Here is a 21,930-nt window from a genome sequence, read left to right on the forward strand (position 1 = left end):
GCAAGAGAGCATATTTAAGAATCCTTTAGCTCTTTCGTATATTTAGTAATTAAAAAATATCACTACTCCTACATCACCCATAATCATAATATTTATTTTCAGGAACTGTGAACAAAACAACCCAAAATCATGGTTTTTGTGTGTGTGTATTCCTATAGGCTGGTGCTCAAAGAACTTATTCTTTAATCACAGTTCAAATTTCACTCATTGGCTAAAAACACGGAGCAGCTGACTTATCTCCCAGAAATCAACTAGAAGGATGTTCTGTACATTTTGCTTTATAACTTTGCTGCCCGTAGAGCTAGAGGCTTACTTTTTAAAAATGAAAGCTCAGAGTTGGATAATCTATCTGAAAAATAAAATAAAATAAACCAAAACATGTATTTATTTCAAAGTGGGAAGTAGTTAAAGTATATTTGAAAAATAGTTGTCGCCGTCTGAACTCTGTTGTAGCATTCGAATAACATCTGTAGTAGTTGGTAGTAAGAATCGAGACCACAGACAATTAAATATTTATTTATATTTTCTGTTTTGATAACCATCTGACAAATTTTGGCAATACGTTAATATGGAGCAGATGGGAAGTTGTATGTCAAGTAGGAAGATCTTCTTTATTCTATTAGATTAGACAATTCCCCCCCCCCTTTTTAAAGTTGATTTCTCTTATCTTTTTGTATTAATGGATGATGAAGAACGTGTGTTTTTTTAATTAAGCAAATAAAATTTTAAAAAGGAAGGAAGGAAGGAAGGAAGCTAGCTCAGAGTCTTGGCCTCTTGAAGGCATGATGCTTAGTACAATAGAACAATCTGAGCCATTATTAGCTGCACAGGTTTTGAGCTAATCTTGGCCCAAGGAGGTGTGTGTATGTGTTCCCTCCACTTTCCATGAAACATTTCCCCAGATCTCTGCAGTCTCCCTAGCTGCTGACACTTCCAGAGCTGAAAAAGCCTCATGGGAGGAGCTATCTCATGATGTCACCACCCAGGAAGGCTGCAGAGTGAAGAACACTGGTGGGAATGATGTGGAGAAGGAAAGAAAGGAGAAACCATCCTTAACCAGCTCAAAAGTAGGCACATAAAAAATCCTGCACCTCACCCCTGAGAATTTCACCAAAATGTACTTATTCTATCATTTATGTCATAAAATGTATATACCACTTGATTTTTTAAAATAAAACCTCAGAGTGGTTTACAAAAAGAATAAAATGTTTAAAACAGTTTAAAACAACTATTTAAAACATTACACACTCTCCAACATTTCTCTGATGAACACAGGGATGTCCTACTTAATCATAATAAATAATAATAATAATAATAATAATAATAATAATAATAATAATAATAATAATTTTCTTATTCATACCCTGCCCTTCTGACTGGGATGCCCCAGCCGCTCTGAGCAGCTTCCAACATATATAAAAACATAAGAAAACATTAAACATATAAACTTCTCTATACAGGGCTGCCTTCAGATGTCTTCTAAAGTTTGTATAGTTACTTATCTCCTTGGCTTAGGGGTCAGCTAGCTCCATACCCTCCAATATTTCTCTGATGAAAATAGGGACATCCTAAGGAAAAGTGGGACATTCTGGGATCAAATCAGAAACTGGGACAGCTTCTGTAAATCTGGGACTGTCCCTGGGAAACAGGGGATTTGGGAGGGTCTGACATTATACAAAATCAGATTAAACATGTAGTTGGTAGGCTGCACGGAAGGGCCTTGTAAAGGAGTATCTGAATTCCTGCTCAAGGCATATCTCTCTCTCTTTTTTTTTTTAATAATTTTTATTCAGTTTTTCACAAAATACAAACAAACATAAACAAATCAAACATAAATAAATTCATAATCTTATTTTCTTATAACTTCTTTCAATCGACTTCCCCATACCTCCCTTTCGCTGCATCCTTATTTTAGAAAGAATTTTTTAGCAACCCTTTAGTCAATTTATCCATTTAGTTCCCTTCATTAAATTCCCATAAATTTGTTGATTACAGCTGTAATTCTCTGCTTCTTACCCCTTGACATCTTAACACTCCTCAATTTTACAACAGTTTTTAAGATATATTTTAAATTTCTTCCAGTCTTCTTCCACTGCCTCTTTCCCCTGGTCACGAATTCTGCCGGTCATCTCTGCCAGTCCCATGAAGTCAATCACCTTTGTCAAGGCATATCTCCTGACAGCCTCAGATCATTGTGGCAGCCTGACTCAAGCCAAGGCAGCAGGTGGATGTCTTGACTGAATCCTGGATCCCCACTCCACCCTGATCACCCTGGATTGTCTTGGGTTTCAGCGAAATCCAGTGCTCAGCCTTAGTACAGACACACACACAAACAAACACAGACACAGACACACACACACCCTACTTTGCACCAGGATGACAGGCGAAATTTCCTTGCATTTATTGCATTAAGAACACTGGAGACATTCATGTTTCCCCCCATGAAAATGCCAAAAGAACTTGCAATTTGGACATGAAACCCTGACAAAACCCATGTTAAGGATGTTTCAAGAAGTATGATATGAGAATGGGGAGATAGCTCAGTCAGTAGAGCATGCAAATCTTAAACTTTGACCTGAACCCCCAAAAAGGGGGATAGATCACTGCCAGTCTTTAACTCTGTGAGTAGATCGCAGTCTCTTGGGAGCTGGCCATGCCTGCTCTATAAGACCTAAGGTGAGAAAGTGTTTATTTAAATTTTTAGTCTCCTTCTCTACCACCCCTCCTCCTACCTGTGATTTAGTTATTCATTATATTGTACCTTTCCTCCAGAGAGCCAAGGGGAGTATAAATGAGCAGTCTTCTATCCAAAGAACTGTCCAATCCAGATCTGCTTGGAGACGAAGTCCCACCTTCCTAATCACTTCCTTTCACCACAAACACAAGTCTTTTCCATCAGTGTTCTTCACACAACCAGCTAGGAATCCATGAGTGTTGAGGAATCAGGTGGTTAAAAAATGAAGCCATGTGAAAAAGTCTGTAGATGGTCTTCCTTATATGACCTATTAGTTTAGCAGCTGATTGGCAGATAAGCGAAAACTTTTTCTTTTTTACAGTCTTGGGACATTAAAGCCATGGCTGTCTCAAATTTCACTGGTGGATACAGGATGAACATTTCCAGGAAATCGGCACAGAAACATTTCTCCTCTATTTTGTAATGGGAACGGCTGGGAGTGGGGGGTTGGGGGTATTGTAAGGAGAGAAACATTGCGTTTCTGAAAGCGTTAAGCACAGTTGTAAAGATCCATAAGCAAAGATCAGACACCACAGAAAGGTTCTATAATTACTGCTGGGAAAACATAGCAACTCTTGCCATTTTTACTGTTATTATTCGCAATGCTATTAGGAGTTGGATTATTACGAAATCGTGGCTGGCACAGATGGCTGCTCTGCTTTGAGGTCTGCTTTAGCCTGGTTTTTTTTAATCTGCAATTTTTTTCCTCTAGATGTTATAGGGTTTGGGGCAATTTTTGGCTTCTCTTATTTGCTTGATAATTGTTTTCTTTTTTGAAAAAAAAAGTTTTTACTTAATTAGTAGGAATATGCTTATGTTGATAGCATGCTTCTTTCATTCTACTCCCTGCCCCCAACTTTCAGCAAATGGGTTCCATAATGCAATTTTACCTTCTGTTGTCTGGAATTGGCTCAGGGTGCCTGTTTCTATGGCTGTGGCAGCTGGAATATTGGCATTGACTACAATTGCCAGGCCAGCTCTGTTATGAGGCAGGGTGGGGCAGACCTCCTCAGGTGGCAGACTCTGGGGTGCTGTTCCAGAGCAGCAAATTGTCAATTATTGAGTTTATTGTTATATTCTTACCAGCATAGGAAAGTGCCATTTTGATTTTCTGCCTCAGGCAACCACAATATCTTTGATTGTCTCTTTTGTGACCAAACTTCCTCTCCAGTGAAAGTTCAAGGCCAATTTGAGGTTTCTACTTTTGAGGGAAGAAAGAGATTTGATCGCTCCGGCAACATTTGATCAATGTAGCAACCGCGTTTGTGTCTGCATGGAGGTGCTTCACGTTCCTTTTCGCAAACTGTAGAAAACATTGCTACGGATTGTTAGTCAAGCTGCGCTCTGGATTTTACTTGCTTCCCACGACAGCAATGGATATCTGTCTGAAAATCCAGGGAGTGCCATTCCTGGGCTTGAATTTAGGGAGATTGTGCTGAATATAAAACTTTCTTCCACCCCTGACCCAACAACCTGGAAGACCAGAATTCATGTGATGTTGATATCTTAGGTCAGGCACGTCCAACGGGTAGATTGTGATCTACTGGTAGATAATTGAAAGTCTGTGGTAGATCACTGGTAGATCACTGGCTTCCCCCCAAGAAGCCCTGCACCCAAAAACTGGGGCTTTCTTCCTCCCTAAAAAAAGACCGGATCCCTAAAAACAGGATATTCCTTCCTGAAAAAAGCTCAACTTTGATCGGAACCCCAAAAAAGGGGTAGATCACTGCCAGTTTTTAACTCTGTGAGTAGATGGCAGACTCTTGGGAGTTGGCCACCCCTGTCTTAGGTGGTAAACAGCAAGCACTGAGCAAAATACAAGGGATGGTGACCCAGAGACAATAGGCAAGGTCTCTATCACCATCTGGGCAAGATCAACAGGTAAAACATGAATGATAAGAGTCAACGCTGCATCAATTCCCAGTGTGCCCCAAGAGGAAATTGCAAAAATGTTAACCAGGAAGGAGGAACTGGAGGAAGTTCTTCCATTGTTCCTCCCAGCCCCAGCATTCAGTTGGATTTGGATGACCTTTTTCCTTCCATGCATATGCCTCATATAATGCTCCATAATATAGGCATTACAACTCAACCATATGCTTTCCTAAAAAGTACAGATTTGGCCACCCCGTTCCAAATATGGCTGCTTATTTTGTCTCTCTGCCAAACCCCAACCAGATGTATAATAATAATAATAATAATAATAATAATAATAATAATAATAATTTATTTCTACCCTGCCCATCTGGCTGGGTTTCCCTAGCCACTCTGGGTGGCTTCCAACCGAATATTAAAAACAAAACAACATCAGACATTAAATCTTCCCTAAACAACAACAACAACATCATCATACTTACCTGGCAGGGGAGACACCTTGATCATTATTATTTAGAGTGCTGTGGAGCAGGATCTGGTTTCCCAATGTGGAGGTCACCACCGGTAACAAAAGGAAAGAGAAGGTGGGGGGGGTTTGGAATGGTGCGGTTGTTTTGCTGAGAGGGTTGGATTGGCTCTGTTCGGCCCTACCAGCTGCTTCTGCTGTTATATAGGGAAGGACATCTCTGTGGCTCTTTTGAAATGCTCTAGCTGCCCTGCCAAAGGTTTTGAACAGGCAAAATGCTTGTGTGTTGCAGCATTCCTTGCAATGGAATGGGGCCCTTCGCAGCTATGACTGTTTGACTGTGAGCACCCAGTATCTGAAGGTATCTGAAGAAATGTGCATGCACACGAAAGCTTATACCAAGAACAAACTCAGTTGGTCTCTAAGCTGCTACTGTCGGACTTGCGTTCAACCGAGCTCCTCCTCCGGTCGAGTCCTCCAACGTGATTAACGACCTGAGCCTTTGATGAGGCTCCAGGCACGTTCCCCATTACGCAGAGTATCCAGCATGCATGGAAATTTGAGCTACATTGCAAAGAGTTTTATTTCTAACTACACAGACAGAAAAGGAACATCCTCTCTCTGTGAGAGCAGAGAGGCAACTGGAACAAAGGAACGGGAAACCAGTAACAACAACATCCGTCTCCCGTGAGACTTCCAATAGTTTGGAATCCCCGGAATGTAAACAGAGTCTTGTGACTCCAAGCACTGCACCAGTGGCACAAACAGAAACCTAACGGCTACTGGACTATTATATATATATATATTGACTGTGTCAGACCAACACGGCTACCTACCTGAATCTAGCACCCAGTGCTATCACAGCTGCCTCTGCACAATGTCTAATATGAGGCCCAAATTCAGAGACAAGCAATGGTCATAAATGAATATCCCTTGAAGATATGCTGTATGTGTGTGTGTTAAAGCACCAATTCAGATTTCAGAATTAGGTATTCACATTAATATGAATGAAATCAGCCCGTTCTAGTCCTTTACAAACGTTAAATGTGACAATTTAATCCTCAACAGGAGATGGCAATCCCAATAAAGGCAAATTCCATGTTCGGGATCATTAGAAAGGGGATTAAAAATAAAACTGTCAATGTCCTAATGCCTTTACACAAATCTGATGGCTGTATATTACCTCCAGTATCACAGGCAGTGTGTCTCACTGAATATCCTCTGATGAGCAATGTGAGTGGGCGAGTGCAATTATGCTCATGGTCTGCTTGCAAACTTACCTGAGGCATTTGATTGGCCACTGTGGGGAGACTAGAAGGGAAGGCTACAGTGGCCTTTGGTCGAACGCAGCAGGGCATTTCTTAGTTCTTCAAACTGCTCAGACAGCTGCACTCTCCCGAGAGAAGCCTCCTTTTGGGAGCATGTCAAGAGCAGTAACTTCATGCTGTCCTACTTAAGTTCTGCTGTGGTGCAGAGCCGCTCCAGAACTCAGGGAAGGATGGGCTCAGAAGTGGGTGTTCTGGTTGGATTCTTTGTATTCCATATATTTCTAGGCCACGTTTCATTCAAATGAATCCCAAAGGGGCTTACAAACAATAAATAATGATAATATGATAGAACGTAATAGAATATCACAAATACAGCATAAATCATATTGAATAATTAACAAACCGCCAGCGAAACAATTACAATCTATAAAACACTGTTAACAAAGCTTGTTATTACCCAGCAGTTAATGATGAGCACATTGTCCATTAGTTCTTCTTGCATTTCGCATTATCTTATGGAGTGTTTCTATATCCTTTACTTGTTCATGAGCTTCTTATTTCTTATTAAAGGCAGTGCAGAAAGAGTCCTTATTCAAAACTATCAAGTGCCTAGCCAGTGCTATGCTGAAATCCCTATTGCTTGTGCAATAAAGACTGGTGGACTGACCAAGGGCAGATTAGAGTGAGGGCACTACAATCAGCTAATGGAACCTGATTAGTTTTGCCTCAACCGAATCTTTATTGTCTTGTGGAAAACCAAAGGTGGGCCTTTTCACTGGTGGCACCAGTGCTGTGGAATACCCCCCCCCAAAGAAAATATGAGAGGCCCCATAAGTGTTGGCATTCTGCCAGCTCCTGGAGACACAACTGTTACGGCAAGCGATCTTATGAACTGAACATCTGGTTTTATTGTTTTAACTGGTTTTTTTTAAAAAAAACAAAAAAACAAATTTGCTTTGAATTTTAATTGTTTGTCCCATTGTACATTTCACTTAAGGAAGTTTTAATGCCCCAATGGAATTGCTATTGCGTGTTTAATGATGTATTGATTAAATAGTTGCGTGTCGAGGTCCCTAAGCCACCCCCCAAATAACTCACATCACACACATTATTTTTGTTTAAGGTTTTTGGCATAATTTTGGCCACAACTTTATTGAAATACATAAGCGTGAGTGGTTGTTTAGGCATTGGTTAAGACTATCTCTCCCGCCGCCTGGGGACAGAACTGACTTCCGGGCACCACCGAAAGCCAGTAAGGGAAAACAATATTGGGGAGAAATGGAGCTGAGCCACAGACCCTCAACTCTCATCCGCATGCTGCCCGAAGGCTTGCCGGCCCTAGTCCCATTCCAGGGATTGGACGAAAAGATGGCAAGCCCCAGGATTCCTTTAACGGAATTCCCTTTCTGCAGCAACCATGGAGGGGCAGGCCCAGCCTATCCTAACCCCTCCTCCACCAATTTATAACCAGTGCCTAACCGCAACCTTACAAGTTGTGACGATTTGCTATGCAGTAGGCAAAAAACAAATGGCTCCAGCCAATCAGCCAAATGGACAAAATTCCTACCAGGCCCCTGCCCCAATGGCAAACGACCCCATGACAGGCATAGCAAGGTCAATGCAAAAAAACCCCTTAATTTAGGGCAGGTGGGCGGGTGATCCGTTGCACGCAGCAAAGAGAAAGCTCCAGGCTGCGTGCAGAATGTGTAAAACCTTTTACCCCTCCCACCCAAATTGCAACATAACTTTTACCCCAGCAACCCAGCCATCCAATCATTGCCCTAGGCCCTCTTTAGGAACCCTTCCTGGCAACAGAGGGGTGGCTCGGCAGACCCCACTACAACACATGCTCTCCATGAGGGAGAACACGCTTTGTAAACCACCGAGAAGCTGTTTTGGCATGGAAGTGGTACACTCATAATAATAGTCAGACTCCATCAATTCCAGCACCGTCCCACATTGTCAGTTGCAATTCTGACACAGGGGCTGGGCTGGGTCAAAGAATGACTTTGCCGGGCCCGTACCACCTGCCCCCCCCCAGCAAAGGTGCTTAATGGCACACCTGTACCCATCAGCCCTGTACCCTTAGCCTTCTTATTGCTTCCTTTTTGCCTGCTTTTCCTAAATCAATGAGAAATTACAACATGGAGGAGAAGAAACTGCTGGTGCCACTCATCTTTGGGTCATTGGGACAGGAGTTTTGTTGGTTGTTGTTGGCATCTGCTTGTCTCAAGAGACAATGGAGTGTGATTCAGCAGTGGCTTCCTCAGTTAGTTTCCATCCTCGCTACAACAGGTCCAGGCAAGGGTGCCAACTGGAATGAAATCGATCACAAGACTTGGTACACACACATCATTTGAATGGCAACGCCCATCAACTGGGGGAGCTGATCCCTTAATATATTTTATTGGGGGCCCCTCAGAGTTGGCTCCTATGGGTCGAGGAGGTCCTTGCCAGTAAACTGCCTGCTGGAGTGGGGGACCTTAGTAGATAGGTAGATAGATTGTTAGCTGATCCAGTAGTGTGCAAGAGAAAGGAATATGTGGCTTTGACAGTGCACTAACATTCTGTTATCTAGCCACAAAGATCCAAAATGAAAGATTAAAAGCACCTGCAGTAGTTTTTCCCCTGCAGCATTCTAAGTCCAAGGTTGGCTTCTTCAGGAGTAAAAGCTTACTCCAAGCTGGTACTGGCTTTAATAATCTGTGAATAAATGACTTTTTCTTCATCATCTTAACTTTAATTCAGCTGATAAGTGTCCAGTTCTGGGCACCACAGTTCAAGAAGGACACGGACAAACTGGAACGTGTCCAGAGGAGGGCAACCAAAATGGTCAAAGGCCTGGAAACGATGCCTTATGAGGAACGACTAAGGGAGCTGGGCATATTTAGCCTGGAGAAGAGGAGGTTAAGGGGTGATATGATAGCCATGTTCAAATATATAAAAGGATGTCACATAGAGGAGGGAGAAAGGTTGTTTTCTGCTGCTCCAGAGAAGCGGACACGGAGCAATGGTTCCAAACTACAAGAAAGAAGATTCCACCTAAACATTAGGAAGAACTTCCTGACAGTAAGAGCTGTTCGACAGTGGAATTTGCTGCCAAGGAGTGTGGTGGAGTCTCCTTCTTTGGAGGTCTTTAAGCAGAGGCTTGGCAACCATATGTCAGGAGTGCTCTGATGGTGTTTCCCGCTTGGCAGGGGGTTGGACTCGATGGCCCTTGTGGTCTCTTCCAACTCTATGATTCTATGATAAGCGACTTTGGGTAAATCTGGCTTCTGGTCAATCCTGGATCTGTAGTCTTAATACAGGCCACCACCCTGAAACAAGGCTGGGTCGAAGGACCAACACAGTCAGGTATCTACTAAGGTTGCCTAACATCAATTTACAAATGACTGACATTGAATCTGCTCCCCCGAGGAATAGCCCCACTGATCCTCTGCAACCAGTTCCAGTCAGGCTGGCTGACAGCAGTCCTGAACACCCTTTAGAAACTGGGTTTTGCCCCTCAAGCCCTTCTAAGTCTGGGGTTGGGCCAGGCAAAAGCTATGGTCAGGCAAAGAATCAGAGACAGCAGAACTGCCCAAGGTGCCCCGACTATAAAATTGGAGAAATCGAGAGAGATATAGCCGCACCGGCAGCATATCTCTCTTTCTCGTATCCAAAAATGTTAGAAGGGCCTTTACACTCACCAGCAGCTCGGCTCTGCCCTTGCCGGTCCTGGAAGGAGCCTTTAAAAAAAGTCCCATATGCTCAGAGACTTTCTGCCTGTTCATTGGGGGATATAGGAAGCCCAGAGCACTTGTTCTTTAGATGTCCCTTTTATGAAGAGGCACGTAGTAAGACCATTGACCCCCTACTAGTGAGGCTCACTGATCACCCGGAAAAGCAAAAATTTGATCTTTTCCTGTTAGGCAAAGATCAGAAGATGAACCAGATGGTCGCCAGATTCTGTGTACAGATCTGTAGGCTCAGACCATCCCCCGACTCAAACTAGTTCGTGAAGAAAATCCCCAAACTCAGTTCCATGGGTGACTGGGTCATATCTATGCAGTAGCTTATCTTAAAGTTTTAAGTGTCTATATGCTTATCACATTTATAAATTTTAAATTTATTGTTCTACATTGTTTTAACTGTACCCCCAAGCGTGTTTTATAAGCTGGTCTCCGACCGTAATAACACCAACAGATTTACACTCTTCAGTAGGAAAAATAAGTGATTGGTGTTTCAATTGACTGCTGTTGTATTTGTCATTTAAAAGAGGAAGACTCAAGGCAAAGCGCGCGCACACACACACACACACACACACCCTTTCCAGTTTGAGAGAAGTTTGGATCTGGCTGTGTACCTCAGAAGCTGAGGCCCATCTCTAATTACAATAGACGAATCATTGGGATAATTTCTTCCGCTTTATCTCTGCAATTCACTGGAGCAGTTAATTTCCCCAAAAGCTGGCACATCCTTTCTCATTAGAAATTCTTCTTTGGCCTTTTGAATATAAGTTCCTTATTTTTTATTTTTTATAATAATAATAAAAAAAGTTTAGCTGATAAGGGATTATGTGACTGGTACCTAAGATAACATGAGATGTTTAACAGAAACTTGGCTTTCACCACTGAATAATTTGCCATTTCATGAAAGCAGCCGTTGCTGATTTTGTTCCTTATTTCCATTGCTGCCGCCAAAATTCCAAGGCAAAGCTGCATAAGAAGAATGTCATTTATTGCCTTACTTGAATCTGGTAAAAATTGCTTCTCTATATCGGACAATGTTGGTATATTGTTATTTTATTTTTTAAAGAAATAGTCCAAATTGTGATATATGGTGCGCCATATTCCAAAAATTCCTTCCTTCTTTTGGTCTTTGACGTCACATCTCAAATGCAATGAGAGCAGCCTAAGGAAATTATTGTAGCAACTGTGTTAGAGGGGTTTGTTAGAACAAAGAATAAAACATGGATGTTGTTGTTGTTGCTGTTGTTTAGTCATTTAGTTGTGTCCGACTCTTCGTGACCCCATGGACCAGAGCACGCCTGGCACTCCTGTTTACCACTGCCTCCCACAGTTTGGTCAAACTCATGCTGGTAGCTTCGAAAACACTATCCAACCATCTCATCCTCCGCCGTCCCCTTCTCCTTGTGCCCTCCATCTTTCCCAACATCAGGGTCTTTTCCAGGGAGTCTTCTCTTCTCACGAGGTGGCCAAAGTATTGGAGTCTCAGCTTCAGGATCTGTCCTTCCAGTGAGCACTCAGGGCTGATTTCCTTAAGAATGGAGAGGTTTGATCTTCTTGCAGTCCATGGGACTCTCAAGAGTCTCCTCCAGCACCATAGATGGATAGCTATGCCCAGTTTACCTGGTCAGAGACATGGCTATAGCTGTTGGAGTAATAACCTCTGTTTGCACCACAGCACTTCAATCCTGGACATGGTTGGGATGTACGTAGTACATTTTTAAGTATCTACTGAGAGCTGGTGTCAGATCAGGACTAGGGAGACCCAGGTTCAAATCTCCGCTCAGCATTGAAGGTCAGTGAGTGTCCAGCCTACCTCACCAGGTTCTTGTGATGATTAAATGGGGGTGGAGAGAATCATATACACCTGCCTTGACCTGCTGAAAGGTTGTCCCTGCAACAGGATTCTCAGCTGTGCTTCAGAAGTTTACTGTCATTGTGCAACTGACCAAGAGAGTCACACGGCCCCAAGGGCAGTGCCAAATGCATGGTTCCACAGCCCCACCGTACCCATGTTTCCTCTTTGCTCCAAAATAGGACTTGGGTCATTTGACAACTGCTTCCAAAGGTCCTGATGGTTAAACCCCTCACTCTTCTTGTTTCCAATTCTTTCCAGTGCCTTTTCTGTAACAGCAAAACTCTTTAATAGTTGTGTGCTCAGGTTTACCTCCCCTATCTCTTTCTGCATTCTCACACAAGACTATTTTACCAAGATAAATAAATAAATGCATATTATTTTATTATTATTCTTTATTGTGCTTGTTAGTTGCTTTTCTCACAGAGAGACACAAAGCAGGTTACGCTAAAACCAATAGAAAGTACAGCTGTACAAATAAAATGTTGGACTTAACAGAACCTGCCCCACAATACCATCCTCCAAATTAAGGCCCAAAATCTTGGGTAAAGAGAAGAATTTTTGCCTTTCTTAAACTGATATTGTTGCAGGAAGAAGAAGAAGAGTTTGGATTTGATATCCCGCTTTATCACTACCCTAAGGAGTCTCAAAGCGGCTAACAATCTCCTTTCCCTTCCTCCCCCACAACAAACACTCTGTGAGGTGAGTGAGGCTGAGAGACTTCAGAGAAGTGTGACTAGCCCAAGGTCACCCAGCAGCTGCGTGTGGAGGAGCAGAGACGCGAACCCGGTTCACCAGATTATGAGTCCACTGCTCCTAACCACTACACCACACTGGCTCTCTCACCCTAGATCCAATCCATACACAGTGTTATTTCATGTCCTTTCCCACACCCTCTGCCTTCAAGGAACTTGGCTCACCATTTAAGTGAACTGGAAAGTCCTCACAGATTCTTACTCAATCTTCATTACTGATCTCCTGGAATACCAGGTGTCCCATAAGGTCATGGTTGTGGGCCCAGGCGCAGTGAACTCACCATAGATGGGGTTGGGGGTAGATACAATAAGCACAGGACGAATGTATTGGGATTAAGCAGGCCACAACTTTATTGATTACGAATATCAGTAGCTTTGGGCACAGGCATTGGGTGTGTATCCTGAAACAACCAACGGCATAGGCATTGGGTGTGTATCCTGCATCTGGGAAGTCTGCGTTATCAGGGTTCTCAAGCACAAGGAGAGTTTTGAAGCATTCGCAACCAAATGAACTTAAAATTCATCTTCATGCCAACCACACAAAGAATATTCTTCAGCCCCAGCAGTGTCATGAAAGAGCTTGAATGTGGGCCGTTGACACTATACATGAGAGCCAGTGTGGTGTATTGGTTAAGAGCAGTGGACTCGTAATCTGGTGGACCGGGTTCAATTCCCCGCTTCTCCACATGCAGCTGCTGGGTGACCTTGGGCTAGTCACACTTCTCTGAAGTCTCTCAGCCTCACTCACCTCACAGAGTGTTTATTGTGGCGGAGGAAGGGAAAGGAGATTGTTAGCCGCTTTGTGACTTCTTAGGGTAGTGATAAGGTGGGATAGCAAATCCAAACTCCTCCTCTTCCTCCTCCTCCTCCTCCTCCTCTTCACATGATCAGGCAGATCCCTGAACACATCTGTACAATCAGAATACTATACACAAAATAAAATTAATAAAAAAGCAACTACTTTTTCACCATCCTGGTAAGTTTTGACATTCGCCAGTAATTTTAAAGAAATGAGGGTAAACTTGAGTCATTTATAAAATGGCACCCATCATAAATCATTGCGTAACAAGGATGTTTTCAATATTTCTCCCTGTGTCATGGCATTTGGCATAGTTCTTTACCAGTAAATGAAGGGCATGGGGATAAAATTTGGTTAGCTGGGCCATGCAAAGTGTCCTCTTTGTCTACTAAACAATGGCAAACAGATAAATGTTTGTAACTTGCCAAAAGCACTTGCCTAGATGAGATTTAGTGTTCAGCAGTAAATAACAGTAAATTTCCCAATTGGCAAATGGAAACAGTTAATATTCCCTGAGTTTCTAACATTTACTTTATAAGATATATCCAGATAAGGTGAATATATTTCAGTTCCACTCATTTCAATATGAGATATTTTAAGCAGATGCTTAACTCTCCTATCGATTCACTGGGACTTTAAACTTTTTATACACTTCCAAGTTTGAAGTGTATAAAATGGCCAGATTTTTGTCCTATAGATACACACACACACACACACACACACACACACACACACACTACAGTTCAAAGAATCTTTGCAGCTACTAAATCAAAATGTTGTTTTAAAATTACTGTTCTAAATGGAAAGACCCATTTTTGTTCAAGGCTTCTATGTCCTTTTAGCTTTTTTCCCAACTCCTGCACTTGCTGTGAGGGGATTGCTGATTTCTTTGTCAGCAAGACCGATGATATTCAATCTTTGATTTCTGATTCATTTGCTTCTTCCTTCCCTTTGATGAACAGAAGGAATGGCAGGCTTTTCTACTCTCCTTTCAGAATAATTTCTCTCGCCTCTCACATGCTTAGTAGTGAGACCCACTTTATGCGAAAGACATTCTGCTCAGCTTACGGACTCTCTCTTCCTCTTCACTGAGCTCAGAACTGCACAAGTACTTCTAAGAGGGACATAAAAACCTCCGATTTCTGCTTTCCATGTTAAATTGTCAGCTCTTTCTTTCACTGTTCTGCTGCCGATTTCCCTCCCTTGTCCTCGTAGCCCCAGGCACTATGCAAAATGAATGGGAATTATCTGAATGAAAGTGGACTGAGAAGAGCCAGCTTGTACTGCAATGTACTGGCCCTGTCCATAGCTTCTAGCCTACAAAAGATGAAAATGGCTATAATGTTAATGTTAAACACTCACCACTGACAACCCACGAATGAACAACCTCTATAGCACCAGGTGTCATGTGTATTGAAATATCAGCTTTAATATGTACAATACTCTACCAGCCTTGCACTTTCGAACTGCTAGGTTGGCAGGAGCAGGGACCGAGCAACGGGAGCTCACCCCATCGCGGGGATTCGAACTGCCAACCTTCTGATTGGTAAGTCCTAGCCTCTGAGGTTAAACCACAGAGCCTAGGACTTACCAATCGGTCCCTGTTCCTGCCAACCTAGCAGTTCGAAAGCATGTCAAAGTGCAAGTAGATAAATAGGTACCACTCCGGCGGGAAGATAAATGGCATTTCCGTGCGCTGCTCTGGTTCGCCAGAAGCGGCTTAGTCATGCTGGCCACATGACCCGGAAACTGTACGCTGGCTCCCTCGGCCAATAAAGTGAGATGAGCGCCACAACCCCAGAGTCGGCCATGACTGGACCTAATGATCAGGGGTCCCTTTACCTTTACCTACCAGCCTATATACAGTTGTACCTTGATTGACAAACGCCTTGTGAGTCGAACATTTTGGCTCCTGAACGCTGCAAACCTGGAAGTAAGTGTTTGCGGACGTTCTTTGGAACCTGACCATCCGACGGGGTTTCCATGGCTTCCTGCAGCCAATCGGAAGCCGTACCTTGGTTTCTGAATGTTTTGGAAGTCGAACAAACTTCCGGAATGGATTCCATTCGACTTCCGAGGTACAACTGTAATTTTTTAAAGCAACAGAATTGGGCATCTTGCCAAGGGTGTGTGTTGGGGAGATGAGTCTCCACCAATATCAGAGTAAGGGGAGAGGGGAGTTTTTCTTCTCATCTCATGGGGTTCTCCAAATGTGTTGCTTCATTTTTCCATGGGGGGTGGGGGTGTGTGGGAATAACAGCATCCTTTCCATGGCTACAAAGCTTACACAGGTTCTACTTGCAAGAATGTCCAAGTGTTATGTACTGAAGTTCTCACCCTGGGCCAGCAGGGGGATACCGTAGATAGTTATGCAAATAAGGGATCGAAAGTGACATTCAGTGATTGGATAGTTTTAGAAAATTGTTACAGTTACATTGTACTGGAGTTCTATATAAGCAGGCTGGCTGAACCCTTCAGTTCAGTTCTGTTCTGGCCTCTGAATAAACAAGAGCTGTTTGAAGAATTGCTGTGTCGTCTGATATGTTCACCCACAACTCAACACCAAGTAAGTTCAATCGGATTTACTCCCAGGAAAGTAGGTACAGAATAGCAGCCTTGCTCATTTTTAGATGGAGACTGGATAGGAGCAACAACCTCTTGCCTAGCTACTCTGACAGCTCATAGACAAGCTTGTTCTCCAAGATTTGCTAGGCCTTGGTTACTCCCAGTTGTGTGATGGCTAATCCTCTCCCTCTGCCCCAATCCCAAAGCTTTCCTAGGAAACTGTCAAAATAGGTGGCAGTGACAAGATTCTGAGATTCATTATTCTTTCTCCTTCATTTACTCTGATCCTTGGTTGCAACTATTTTCTCGGATTATAAGACAGAACAAGCTAACATTCCTTTAAATAAAATGTGTGGAATTTCCTACATTTCTAGAATTCTAATTGAACAGTTATGCCAAACTGGTATCCCCTGCTATTTTCCAGCTCAACAAGTATCATTGAGAACTTTGCTTCCTCTGGCTCTGGATGCTTTGTTTAGCTTTCATGGCTATATGCCACTGATGGACCTGTCCTCTATGAATTGTCCAATTATTTTTAAAGCCATCTAAGCCAGTGGTCAGGGACGTGGGTGGCGCTGTGGGTTAAACCACAGAGCCTAGGACTTGCCAATCAGAAGGTCGGCTGTTTGAATCCCCGTGACGGGTTGAGCTCCCGTTACTCGGTCCCTGCTCCTGCCAACCTAGCAGTTCGAAAGCACGTCAAAGTGCAAGTAGATAAATAGGTACTGCTCCGGTAGGAAGGTAAACGGCATTTCCATGTGCTGCTCTGGTTCTCCAGAAGAGGCATAGTCATATGGGCCACATGACCCGGAAGCTGTACGCTGGCTCCCTCGGCCAATAAAGTGAAATGAGTGCCGTAACCCCAGAGTTGGTCACAACTGGACCTAATGGTCAGGGGTCCCTTTACCTTTACCTTTAAGCCAGTGGTCGCCGTATTTTATGACAGCAAACTGTGTACATTGATCGTGCATTGAATGAAGTAGTACTCAACTCTTCAATCCCCTGCCAATCTGTTTCATAACTTGTTACAATCTTATCATGTCCCTTCCATAGTTGCCCTTTTCTAAACCAGGCATCCCCAACCTGCGGCCCTCCAGATGTTTTGGCCTACAACTCCCATGATCCCCAGCTAACAGGACCAGTGGTCAGGGATGATGGGAACTGTAGTCCAAAACATCTGGAAGGCCGAAGGTTGGGGACGCTTGTTCTAAACTAAAAGGCCCCATGTGCCTTTCATCATCTGTAAGTTTCTTCAGCATTTTGATCATCTGGAGTTCTCTTTTCTGCACCTATTCAAGCTCTACGATATCCTTTTGGAATATCGTACAAGAACTGTACTCTAAATGCAGATGCATCATAGCTTTTGATAAAAGCACATAAGCTAGCTAATTAAAAAAAAAACATTTTACTTGTCAAAGCCTGGCATGTGATGGAGTCTTAGCTATTAAAAATGGGGAAGGAGGGGAGGGGAAGCATATTGTAATGGGCTCTCTGATCAGCTCCTTTATTCATTTCAAATTTCACACCAAAGTTGTTGTGTCAATTAAAGAGCACTGATTGCCTTTCCTTTTGGTCTCTTTTTTTGGGTCACTTTTACAGTTATTCATAGCTAATCACTTCGTTTTTAATTGGGTTCAGTGCTAAGGTTTTCTATTCTTTTAATTTAATCTAAAAATATATGAATAAATGCGAGGACTAGGGAAGATTATCAAAGCTCACCTGATGAGCAAGCAGATTTTTTTTTTTTGATAACAATGTGATGAGCTAAAGATAAGAGCATTAGGCCTTGAAAAATGAAAACTCAATTATTTTTTGCGCTCTATTGGTATGAATTTACCACGCATAAGCCCAATGGATTGTGCGAGATTGGATATCAGGCTTGTCTCTTAGACCATTTAGATCATTTTTGGTCATGTTTTATTTCCTTTTTTTCTATGTTCTGTTTCAATGACTGTCCTATCACCACCACCTGTTTGGTGCGCAATGATGTGCAGCTTACTGCTATGTGCAAAGTTTTCTGGATCTGAAAGAATGGATATTGAAAACTGGTTGAGCCAAAGCAACTCAGGTTGTTACTGTGTTTGCAAACATTTTCAGTATTTTAAATTAAAAACTCATCCTCCCCCCCACTCCCAGCATTCCTTTTACAAATATTGACTTAATAAATATTGACACATTCATATGTATAGATGTCATTTGCCTTCACTGACATCACACATAATTGAATCTTTTCGGCTACATGGTGTTGTGACATGATGCTACTCATTCAATGATCTCTAGTTGGATGGGATCTCCCCTGTGTCTTATCCAGAAAGGGATGCGGGAGACACTGTGATCTAAACCACTGAGCCTCTTGGGCTTGCTGATGGGAAGGTTGGCAGTTCGAATCCCTATGATGGGGTGAGCTCCTGTTGCTCTGTCCCAGCTCCTGCCAAACTAGCAGTTCTAAAGCACACCAGTGCAAGTAGATAAATAGGTACCTCTGTGGTGGGAAGGTAAATGGCAATTCCATGCACTCTGGCTTCTGTCACAGTTTTCCATTGTACCAGAAGCAGTTTAGTCATGCTGGCCACATGACCCAGAAAACTGTCTGTGGACAAACGCCGGCTCCCTCAGCCTGAAAACGAGATGAGTGCCGCAACCCCATAGTCACCTTTGACTGGACTTAACCGTCCGGGGTCCTTTACCTTTTTCTTTTTCTTTACTTATCCAGGAAAGAGGAGGAAGCAGTAAAGAGGGAAAGGATTTGCTGAAATAGATAATAGACCTAGAATACAAAAAAGGGAGGTGTGAGGAGGTCAAGGAAATAAGCTAATGAAAGAATGGTAATGAGGAGATCTGATGCATTTTCTTTTTTGCGTTTTTGTTTTTGTTTAATGGGCTTTATTTCTCTGTTTTTTCCATTTTTTCCTCTCTTTTTTATATTGTGGTGCGTTGTTTTGTTTTTGTTTAATGTGGTATGTTTATTTTTTCTTTCTGTAATTGTTGAAACTTTAATAAATATTATTTAAAAAAAAGAGAGGAGGAAGCAATAACTGGGTATGTGGAGGGGAATGTTGCTGCAGAAGCATGACTAAACTGCTTCTGGTACAATGGAACACTGTGACAGAAGCCAGAGCGCATGGAAATGCCATTTACCTTCCCACCACAAAGGTACCTATTTATCTACTTGCACTTTGTCATGCTTTCGAACTGCTAGGTTGGCCGGAGCTGGGACCAAGCAACGGGAGCTCACCCCGTCACGGGGATTCAAACTGCCGACCTTCCAATTGGCAAGCCCAAGAGGCTCAGTGGTTTACACCACAGCACCACCCGTGTCCCTTTGCTAATTTGTTGTTGTTGTTTAGTCGTTTAGTCGTGTCCGACTCTTCGCTAATTTACTAGGAGTTAAATATCACCGGTACATCATTTTCATATAATTTTCTTTCAGCGTACAACATGCTGTGAATTTCAAACCCGTTTTCCATAACCTTTCCCAATTTGAAATCTGAATATTGTTCCCCAATTCCCTTGCCCAGTGTATCATTGCAGATTTAACCTGTTCGTCTTTTGTATGCCATTCCAAGAGCAATCTCCTGCCCTTTTCTTTCACCCCCACCACTCCTATTATTTTGTGTAGCAACGGAAGACATGTTGCTGCTTGAGGCCTTCCTCCAAAACACAGAAATACTCCTCACTGCTGCTTGCAGAGAAGGCAGGAAGTGGTGTGAAATAAGGAATTAAGAAGAATGGCAGATGCAAGTAATAGAATATATGGAGATGGCGGAAATGACTGGCAGAATCCGAGACCAGGGAGAAGAGTTGGTGGAAGAAGATTGGAAGAAATTTAAAATTTATTTGCAGAAATATTGTAAAATTTTTGAAAGTTAATGGCATTGAAATGAACTGAAGGGATTCTAGCAACGAGGCTAAAAATAAGACTGGATGGATAATTAGACAAATAAATTGGATATGAATTTGCTGAATTACTTTGTAACAGGGATACAAAATAGGGAGATGTGAGGAAGTCAAGAAAATAAGTGAATCAAAGATGAGAAGCAAAAAGAGGGATTTTTGTGTTTTTCTCTTTTTTCTTAAAATGTGTTTTTTCTTTTCTTTTTTGAAATTATTTTTTTTTACTTTTTATGTATTTTATAATTTTGTATTTTTGTGTATTTGTTCTTGTTTTTTCTTATGTTTGTTGTTTCTTCTAAAACTTAATAAAATATTTTAAAAAAAGAAATAAGGAATTAACTCCCCCAAACTCCATAATACTGTACCCCCTAACCTGGAGCCCGCTGGTACTGCCTAGTCATCAGGAACCGTAAACCTCCTGCCTTTCTCTGTAATACTGGAAAAAGCTTCTTTCTCCTTCCTCTCTCCCTAAAAAGGCATGCACATTGTGAGATATGTGTGCTCTGCTGTAGGGATGACAGCTTGCACATTTCAATGAAGGGGACAAATACGAACGTTGTATTTTGGATATGATGGAGAAGCAGAGGGAACAGGAAGCACAAGGGATTCACGCCTCATGTTCTTTTCTCCAAATGTCTGGGGGGGGGGGGAATGTATTGGGGTGGCTCACATACCTCAGTACAGAGATCTTCATTCCTCCCTTGGTGCAATATCGTTTTCTACCAAGAGGAACCTTGAATGCATGACCAGATTTCTTATGTTAAGAAAATGATTATACGTGCTGTACAAATCCCAGGCCATAAAGCAAGGAAGTATGGCTTTAAGTTCTCTAGGGATGTACACAGAGCAGACAGTCCATAAAAAACTTATGTGTATTCACACACTGTGCATGACCCCAAGCTTCATTGCTAGATGGTAGAAGCACCTTCTTTCAAAAGGCTCAGCAGTTCGCAACCCATCCATTAGCTTGCCTCTAAATCTTGTACATACAAATTAAGATTATACCCTGTCGACTTCCCTTGCATCAACACGGAATGTATAATTTGTTGTTTGTTAGGGGATTAGTACCACTTGGTTCAGTTTACGAAATATGGCTTCATTTCTCTTAAAAGCTAATGTTTTCATCAGAGGGTGATAATACCCCCCAGTTCTCTAAAAAGATCACATTATTTGATTACTGGCAGGTACTAATAATGAGTAATTAAGGTCAAAGTGGGTCACGTTTTCAATTCAACCAGGGAACTATGCTCAGGACGATACCATTTTATCATGGGCAGCTGAAAACCACACAAATGCAGTCCCTGTATTAATGTCTGGGGCACTTACTGCTTAAAACCTCAAATTCGGAAAGATCATGAGGACCTGCTTTCATGGTCTCTGTTCATACTGAAACCTAGTGAGCTTTTACCCTTCCGCTTCATTGCAGGGTTGTTGTTTTTTTTTTTACCTCTTTAGGACACCTGTATTGTAGTTTGACTAATGCACTGCTCCACTCAAACTGATCCTGTTCCCTGAATGGGGATTGTAAGGGCTACGAAAGGTCTGTAACTGATAGTACTCAGCAGTCAAAGACATGTTTTGCATGTATAAGGTCCCAGGTTTACATCCTAGGTTAAAAAGTAGAGACAACACCTTGCCAACAAAGGTCTGTATAGTAAAAGCTATGGTTTTCCGAGTAGTGATGTATGGAAGTGAGAGCTGGACCATAAAGAAGGCTGATCGCTGAAGAATTGATGCTTTTCAATTATGGTGCTGGAGGAGACTCTTGAGAGTCCCAAGGGCTGCAAGAAGATCAAACCTATCCATTCTGAAGTAAATCAGCCCTGAGTGCTCACTGGAAGGACCGATCCTGAAGCTGAGGCTCCAATACTTTGGCCACCTCATGAGAAGAGAAGACTCCCTGGAAAAGACCCTGATGCTGGGAAAGATTGAGGGCACAAGGAGAAGGGGACGACAGAGGACGAGATGGTTGGATAGTGTTCTCGAAGCTACCA

The 21,930-nt window shown here is 42.5% G+C and overlaps 1 long non-coding RNA gene across 1 annotated transcript; it reads left to right on the forward strand.

The window, feature by feature from the left end:
- The first annotated feature begins 856 nt into the window (after positions 1-856).
- Positions 857-7,188, forward strand: LOC309349770. Its single transcript, XR_014160176.1, has 4 exons — positions 857-1,067; positions 2,773-2,946; positions 3,906-4,013; positions 5,365-7,188. It is a non-coding gene; the product is annotated as an uncharacterized lncRNA (long non-coding RNA).
- The last annotated feature ends 14,742 nt before the right edge of the window (positions 7,189-21,930 follow it).

The sequence above is a fragment of the Podarcis erhardii genome (assembly GCF_964252035.2).
Source record: "Podarcis erhardii genome assembly, chromosome: 9".
Classification (NCBI taxonomy): Eukaryota; Metazoa; Chordata; class Lepidosauria; order Squamata; family Lacertidae; genus Podarcis; species Podarcis erhardii.